Below are 8,704 nucleotides of genomic sequence, written 5' to 3'. Positions count from 1 at the left end.
TACAGAGCGAGTTCCAGGACAGCCTCCCAAACAATACAGAGAAACAAAAACAAACAAACAAAAAAGTGGCTGTTACAAACCAGCTCTCTCTAGGTCTGTGCCATTTATGATGCTCAGGAGCATGTATTAAGAGAGACATTGACATGGGGAATGGGCAGGGTGGCCATGGAACACCAGCGAGGGCTTCAAGTGATGAATTGTAAAGACTAAAGATGCTTCTATGAGATTTTGTTTTAGACATGGTACCCCCAGATTCCTCTCAGACAGGAGGGAACATGGCTGTCTCTGCAGGCCTTTGAAGGAGTGGAAGGCTTCCAGCAGAGCCATCCATCCACAGTGAGGTTGACTATGTCACATGGGGCTATCCAGATACAGGGTTATCTTACTGAAGGGACTTGAGCATCCACGGGCTTGGGTGTTCTCTCCCTGCAGTGGAACCAGCTTGTCGTGGATGTGGAGAAATGGTTACAGTTCACCAGAAATCAAGCTGGCTTCCCTTTTCATAAGGGAAGACTCTCTTCCATCTCTGTCTTGTGACAGCCACTTCTCCTGTGTGCTTAGCAGATGGCCCCATCCTTGTCTTCTGCCACCCTTCCCACCCATGAATCTTGTTCTGCTTTCAGATCAGTAGGTCCTTCTTTTAGTCCCCCACTTCCTTGGCTTCTTCATCTCTAGTGACCTCTCCATCTTCAGCATCTCTGTCATTCAGTGCCTAGCCACACCCTTGGGCCTTACTTCGCATAGGAGGCTCTGTCTCCAGACTTTCATCCCTGAAGTGCTCTCTGTAACCACAGCTCCTGGCCCCTGGTCCTGCTCATTCCTATTCAGTCTCCCAATGGCTCCTCCCTAATTTTTGGCGTCTTGCATTCATGCTGGCTGTATCTCTGCCCCTCTTCTTGGAACTTGGATTCCTTGGTGAGGTGATTTGGCCAAGTTCTCACAAGTACCTCATTCCTCACTCTTTGACCTTCTAAGTGAGTCTCCTTGGACAACCCTTTCATCTCTTTTTGATCTCAGACTGAAACTTGTTGAAGAGACCTGGGCCCCTGGCAGTAATCGGACCCCCTGCATGTTCCTGCCTCGACTCTCCCAGTGCCCGCAGGCATCTTCCTTCAACTCCATTTTTAGCTCCCTATCAGATTCCAGCAACAGCTGCTCTGAATCTTTTCCACTCTGCTCCATCCCTATCTGACCCTGCTCATCTCATCTCTGCAACAGAGGAGAAAGCCACTGAGGTTTCTTTCTTGCTTTTCTTTTAAAACACAGACCTCTTTGTCTTCTCTTCTCACCCTGTCTGGGGAAGAAATGTCCCTTGCTTTTTCTAGATTTCTGCCTGTGCCCCTAACTCATCTCTTCTTCAACCGGGACCTTACTCAGTTATTATCTCTTGTAATTCTCAGCCTCCCTTTGCTCTGACCTGGTAACTTTAGAGTTCCTCTAACTTCCTTCTTAAGAAACAAACACAATTATCTTCCCTGGACTTTCTCTTCCATCTCCCCATTCTCATGTGTCTTCCTTATTCTTTCACTCCCTGTCATTCCTGGCCACACTCAGCTGATGTCCCTACAATATGCCTTGCTGTCTTTCTCTTCCCCAGGACGCATGCAATGTCGGGAAGGAGGGCAAACACTGGCATTGGAGTCAACTGTACAGGGGTTAGAATCCTGGCTCTGCCCCATGTGAGTAACAGAACCCTGACTTGGACTGACCCAACCACTAAACTTCCTAAGGTTTGACTTCCTCCTGTGAGCAATGGAAACTGTGGTACCTAATTTATTGTCGTATTGTGAGTATAAAAAGAGGACATAGCCTTCAAATGCTAAACATCTAGTTGATGTCTACCCCTTGATTTAGCTACTGCTGATTCCTATGTGTGTGCTATACCTCTGCTGTCTTCTATCACTCTGATGAATGTTCAGCCACCTCCAAAGCTAAGTTATACCTCTCCCTATGTACCAACTGGACCCAGCCTTAGTTCCCTTTTTCTGGTCGATGCACTGGTCCAATTTTTATCAGGATCATTTGTACATAGCTAAGTGGCTGCTCACTAATCAGAGAGGTTGTAGAGGCAGGAGAATTGAAACCTCCTTTGGATCCCTCTAGAGTATTTGTCTGAGACTCTTAGAAATTATAGATTTAAAAAATTATATATTTCTTGGTAATATGGCTAGGTATACTTTGGTAACTTTAAATAAATTCAAAACAACAACAACAAAACCCCAACAAAAACCTAAGCTGATCTTTCTCCCCTCTGACCATATTCCTTAACCTTGTAAAATACACAACAAAATAGATTTACAATGAAAAGGACTCTTGAACAGGAGCAGGTGGTTGAGCCAGAGTTAAGGTTACTAGTGGAGAAATATTTCCCTTCAGGTTGCTGAGGTCGTATTTTGGCAAGTATTTAAGATAATCCTCACCTGATGGGACTGATCTCAGTTCATGTGGAGGGAATGAAATGTCAGAGAGCTGATATCTGAGACTCCATCCTGAACCAACTAAGACTGGTGAGAGCATGTTTGGGGTGTGATGCAATTCCAGCATTGTTATGGAAGGGCCCAAGGATGCTGGTCAGGGCTGTGCTGGAACAAAGTTCTTTCAAGGGCCTGACTCTTTTAGCAGGTGTGATAGTTAATGTATTTGATCACGAGATCAATATTTAACATGGCAATGTGGACTTGCTTGGTGTGGGGCACTTGGAATATAGAGATAAGTCCAATGTAATCTCACTAGAGCTGGAGTGGCTGTGGTTGGCTTCTCTGGGGATGGGGAAGCAGATGCCTGGAAGTGGACTGTAGGCTGGGCGGCTGCCTGGGCTTAGTGACTATCAGAACTGTGTGTGTGTGGAGGGGGGAGGGGACAATCTTCAGCAGCAGCTGCGCGTGCTGTCCTGGCAGCGCCTTCGCATGGTTCCCCTGGTCATGAATCTCTGGGCTTGTCACATTATCTGTAGGCAGCCTGAGGTGCCTCCTACGAGTACACCAGTCTCCTCCCATTTGTCTTTCAGATCTGCAGAGGTGCTGGTCAGCATGGAGCACACACGGAAGCGACATGCTCAGACTATGTAGCCACTGTCCTTGAAGACCAGGCAGGCAGGCCTTACTGATTGCTAGATGGCATATCCAGAGTCCAGAGTACTAACCGGCAAGGACAGGGAAGTCACAGGACAGCCACGTAGAATGGAAGAGCCATGAGGAGTCTTTCTCGGCTCTATTTGCTGATTCAAGGAAGCTCATGGAACCCTTTCTTCTATACTGCCAGTTGTCCAAATTATGGGGTACCTTCTAGAAGTCAGAAGGGACGGAATTCACCATATGACCTCAAGGTAGACAAAGCAGAGGAGGGGATGGGAGAGGTCCTGTATCCTAATGTTTCCTCAGTGTGAGTCAGAACTGGAGAGGAGGGGATGTGGCCTGGGAACTTAATCACATGTGACAGTCTAAGCTTTTAAAAGCAGGAAGCCATCTTGAGCCCCGTCCTGAAGTCTTGTCTCTTTGTTTCACCAGGAAGTTAACTCACAGCTAAGTAGACTTCTCCCCATTTGCAGACAATTTGGCTAAAAGGCACTCAGCGCTGCCCATATGAAACCCGAGGAAAAATGTGTGATGTTTGGGTGGGACTGACAGCTAGCTCACAGGGCCCTATTCACATCTGACAGATGCCTCCTGCATCTGTCTGCGGTGGGCAGGGCACGGATTGGTCGCCTTGGCTCATGGACCATAAGCTTTAGGCTCTGAGAGGTAATATGACTTCTGAGTTTGTCCAGGAAGGAAGGGGAACCATGTTTGATAGATTACTTAAGCAAGCTTGTGCCTGTTGATAGAACAAAAAAGGAGGAAAAGAAAGGCAAATATGCTTTTCTTCACAGTGAGCTTCAACGAGCACCACTGGTCTCAAGAATAATAATGTCTGCATGGTGGGGGACCTTAGGTGGGTGTTTCATTGTGCCATCATGGAGAGTCAAGTGTTTGACTTCCCAGGAGCAAGACGCACAGCTCAGACTGGGGAGCAGCAGAAGCAAGTAGCCAGGAGCCTGCAAAGAGATTCTGTTGGACGAACCACCCCACTCCACCCAACCCCCTGAGAGCCAAGTCATTTAAGAGTGTGGCTCACTCAAAAGTCCTTCTTCCCCCTTGACAGGTGTGATCTGGCTGAATCCCTGCCATTGCCCTTTAGCTTGGCATCTTCCATAGCTCTTTTCTGGAGACCCATGAGAAGAACATAAAAAGAACAGGACCCTGGGGCACACCTGATCCATTTCTGATCAACCAAAGAACACTTTGCTAAAAACCAACAGGTATGCTGGCATCAGCTGCCCCAAATCCAGGACAGTTGGTGGGCAGGGGTGGGGGTGGGGGGCTGCTTGATCTGGCCAATAGGGAATGAGTGGAGTCTGAAATGAAAGAGCAGATTAGGGAGAGGAAATAAATCCTGCTGTTTCTCTCTGACCCATTTTAGTGGGTGTCACTTGTGTGTGCTCACTAAATATTTCCATGTGGTTATATGAAATTTGAGCTCCTCTCTGTGATGGTCAGAGGAATATTAAATATGTTTAGTTATAATATTAAGTAACATGTGCTTTGTAAAACCATAGTCTTAAATAGAACGTGATAGGTATACAATTTCTCACAAAGTTAGATTAACACATACTCTGTCAACAACAACAAAAGTCATCCATGGACACCTACTGAGAAAAATCCAAGATGGCCCCAGCTGGCAGGAAGCTCTTACTGGCTAACTTCAAGTCAAGTCTTGTTTGGATACCCATGGGCCTTTACTGACATAGGTGAATGAATATAATCAGGAATAGAAGCTCGGAACAGAAAGCGTTATTGTAATTTGTACTGGCATCATGTGTTTCAGCATCAGATTAAGGAATGTATCCTTATGACAGGTGCAATGAGATGCTGTACTGTAGGGAACCACATCGTGCTACCCAAAATGTCAGAGAGTGATTAAAATCACGAACACACACACACACACACACACACACACACACACACACACACCTCTGTACACACAAGGAGTGGAATGGAAAGGAACAGATCTGCTGTCTGTTAGAGGCTGAGCCTTCCTGGGTGCATTTCTGTAATGGAATTGTCCAGTTCTGGAGCTGGATGCTGATGGAGGGAAGTGAACAGCTACAGGAGGGATTGCTTACACCGCAGAATGACTGAAGACTCGTGCCTAACAAAGGGGAATAACTTAATGAGAGTCACTGAAAATGCTAGTTTAGTATTACAAGATTCATTGTCTCTTCACACCCTAGCCACAGATAGTGACAGGGTGCATTCCCAAGTGGTTTATTATCATTATGCTATTTCTTTAAGAGTTTTTAGGTTTCACATAATGTATTTTGATCATATTCATCCCCCAAGTCTTTGCAGATCCCCCCAACTTTGTGTCTCATTTATTTTAAGCTCTTTAAGACCAATTTGTGCTGTCCAAAGACTCTGGGGTGTGTGGACTTCCACTGGATAAACTGCTTGGTTTATGACGGGCTACAACTACATTTGCTCCACAGCTGGGGGTGAGGATGTGATGGATTTTGGTCTGGCTTGGGCTTACATGGGTTTGGTGCAGTTCCTAAAAGCTGAGTGATTAAAAAAAACTGTTAAAAGATTCATTTTCCAAAATGAAATGTTTTAGAGTAGTGTGTAAGTAGATTCCTAAGGCAAATTTTGTTTGTGATCCAACATAGTTTAAGTTTTTTGTTTTCTGTTTTGTTTTTCAATTTAACATTAACTAGGGTCATCAGAGAAGAGGGAAGTCCAATTGAGAAAACAGTTCCATCAGATTGGCCTATAGGCAAGTCTGTGGCAACATTTTCCCACTTGATTAATCATTGATGGGCAGGGGCACAGTCTACTGGGGGAGGTGCCAGCCCTGAGCAGGTAGTCCTGGGAGGTTAAAGAAAGGTAGCTGAGCGTGAGTCTGGAGAGCAAGCCAGGAAGCAGCATTCTTCCATGGCTTCTGATTCACTACTGGTCTCCAGATTCCTGTCTTTAGTTCCTGTCCCAACTTCCCTCAGTGATAGCCTGAAACCTGTAAGGTTGCCATGGCAGCAGAAAGCAAACTAGAACAGATCCTGGAGCTTAGCTGGTAAGAGTAGAAGTGCTGTCCTTAGAATTTCAATAGAATCGATCATTCTTCAAACACAGCTTAGTTGCCCTAATATAAGATACTCAGGGAAAGTATCTTACTTTTGTTTGCTTTCTTGTTTTGTTTATAGAGACAAGTTCTCCTCTAGCTCAGAATGACCTCAGATAGCATGTACTAAAGCATAACTTGAAGTTCTAATCTCCTGCCCCCATCTTCCAAGTGCTGGGATTACAGGTGTGTGCCCCCACACCCAGACAAACAGTATGCTTCAATACTAACATGTTTTAAACAAAGTTGTAGGAAAATGTTTATTAAATACAGCCATTTAACCAGAAATGTTGACTAGTGGGGGTGATTATATATGCCACCTTAAAAAGATAAGTGAAAAATATTTTTTGCTAATACAATGTCTTGTTAACTACCTATACTCTTTCTAGGATCTTTATTTGACAATAGCAATATGGTAGATATGGTGTGCATATTACAGGCCGAGAGGATGGGGCCTTTATAGTTCCTATGGTTCCTTTTCCTTTCTAACCTCCCTCCCAGTGTCCCTCCTCCCTTACTTTTTTTTTTTTCCGAGACAGGGTTTCTCTGTATTGTTTTGGAGGCTGTCCTAGAACTTTGTAGACTAGGCTGGCCTTGAACTCACAGAATCCACCTGCCTCTGCCTCCTGAGTGCTGGGATTAAAGGCGTGCTCCACCAATACCCGGCTCCCTTCCTTACTTTTTGTTTTAAAATTTGTTGTTGTTATTTATTATTATCAATATCATTATTTGTATGTATGCATGTGCAGACATGTACATACTATGGTGTGTATCTTTGGGGCAGAGGACAACTCTGGGGAATCACTTCTCTCTTTCCAGCATTGGTTCTGGGGACTAGAAAGGTTATTAAGGCTCGCAAAATAAGTGCTTTTATCTGCTGTCTTAGTCACAATTCTACTTCTGTGAAGAGACACCATGACCAACACAACTCTTACAAAGAAAACATTAATTGGGGCTGGAGGCAAAGCTGTGAGCTTCATCCTGATCCAGAGAGAGAGAGAGAGAGAGAGAGAGAGAGAGAGAGAGAGAGAGAGAGAGAGAGAGAGAGAGAGAGAGAGAGAGAGAGAGAGAGAGAGAGAGAGAGATGAGAGGGTGGGCTGGTATAGCTGACCCCCCTCCTGTGACACACTTCCTCCAATAAGGTCACACCTCCTACTCCTTTTAAAATACCGCCACTCCTGGTGACTAAGCATTCAAACAAATGAACCCATGAGCCATTGTCATTTAAACCGCCATATGTTGAACCATCTCCCTACTCCCTTACGGTTTTTTGAGGAAAGATCTCATGTATTCCAGGCTGGTCTCAAACTCACTATGCAGCTGAGGATGACCTTGAACTCCTGAACCTTCCTGGGTGCATTTCCATAATGGAACCCTGAGTTTTCAGGTTCTGAAATTGGATTTCATCAGGTAAATGTTATATGGGGGCTTACTCATGCTAGCCAAGCCGACTGACAAGACACTTCAGTGTTATACCAAGTACTTCTCCTTCCCTTTGCCATCGTGATTGTACAATTGTTCCTTGAGATCAGTCAGCTATATCAGTCTGGGTTCCTGAATGACTGTGATAAACTGACCTGTGTTGGGCAGAAGAGGGAGAAACAAATACACTAGTTTTTTAATCTATAAAAAGTGTGGGCATTATTTGTTACATTTACAACCTCGATTATCATGATACAATCAATTTGTTTCTCACTCTTGCTATGATTTGTAACTTCTATTCCAAAGCTTGTGAAAGAGAAGTATAATTGAATTCAGATAGGGTTTCCAGCTAATCTGCATGAAAATCTCAATGGTTTGTAATCTGACTAATCATAATTTGCCTGATATGTGTTTCTCTCCACTTTCAGGGCACTGGTCCAGGCCACTCTCAGGCTGGATTGTCACAATATCCTCCTTGTACTTTCTTCATAATCTGTCTTTGCCATCCCAACCTCCTTTCTGAATCCAGTTCAGGGATACCTTTTATAAAATTCATGTTTTAGTTAATAATACATTTGGATTATCTTTCCTTGTTAATGAATTAGATATTTTTCTTTTTTAAGTAAAAGTTTAAAAATATTTATGTGTGTACATACATGTGCATCTGTTTGCCTATATGTGCACCACATGTGAGCAGTGCCCACAGAGGCCAGAAGAGGGTATTGGATCTCCCCTAAGTAGACTTAGAGTGATTGTCAGTCACCTAAGGTGGGTGCTGGGAACAGAACCAGGATCCCTGTAAGAGTAGCAAGTGTTCTTCACCGATGAGCCATTTCTCTAGACCTTGAATCTGTTATTTTGTTTTACACTCAAGAATCAGGTATAGCTTGAGAATCACTGTCAACCATTTGTCAAAGATCCTCCCTCTGAGTGGGTAGGTCATGACGTCTTGCACTGAAGAGAAGGGCAGGTAGTAACATGATACACAGAGAATTGGGATAGAAGGCACTACCCTTGCAGGGACCGATTCCACGCAGCAGTGGGGCCCTGACAGACTGTAAAGTATATCCTGACTTTTAACCCAGTCCTTGGGCTTACAGCACATCTGAAGCTTGCTTGATCAGAAAGTCAT

General features: G+C 44.5%; 1 long non-coding RNA gene across 1 annotated transcript; it reads left to right on the top strand.

Moving 5' to 3' along the window:
- Positions 1-3,013: 3,013 nt before the first annotated feature.
- Positions 3,014-6,331, top strand: LOC121143614. Its single transcript, XR_005880876.1, has 3 exons — positions 3,014-3,325; positions 4,141-4,297; positions 6,233-6,331. It is a non-coding gene; the product is annotated as an uncharacterized LOC121143614 (long non-coding RNA).
- Positions 6,332-8,704: the final 2,373 nt, after the last annotated feature.

Source organism: Mesocricetus auratus, unplaced genomic scaffold, assembly GCF_017639785.1.
Source record: "Mesocricetus auratus isolate SY011 unplaced genomic scaffold, BCM_Maur_2.0 Super-Scaffold_100013, whole genome shotgun sequence".
NCBI lineage: Eukaryota > Metazoa > Chordata > Mammalia > Rodentia > Cricetidae > Mesocricetus > Mesocricetus auratus.
The sequence above is the reverse complement of the archived record's forward strand: the minus strand, read 5'-3'. Positions and strand labels throughout refer to the sequence as shown.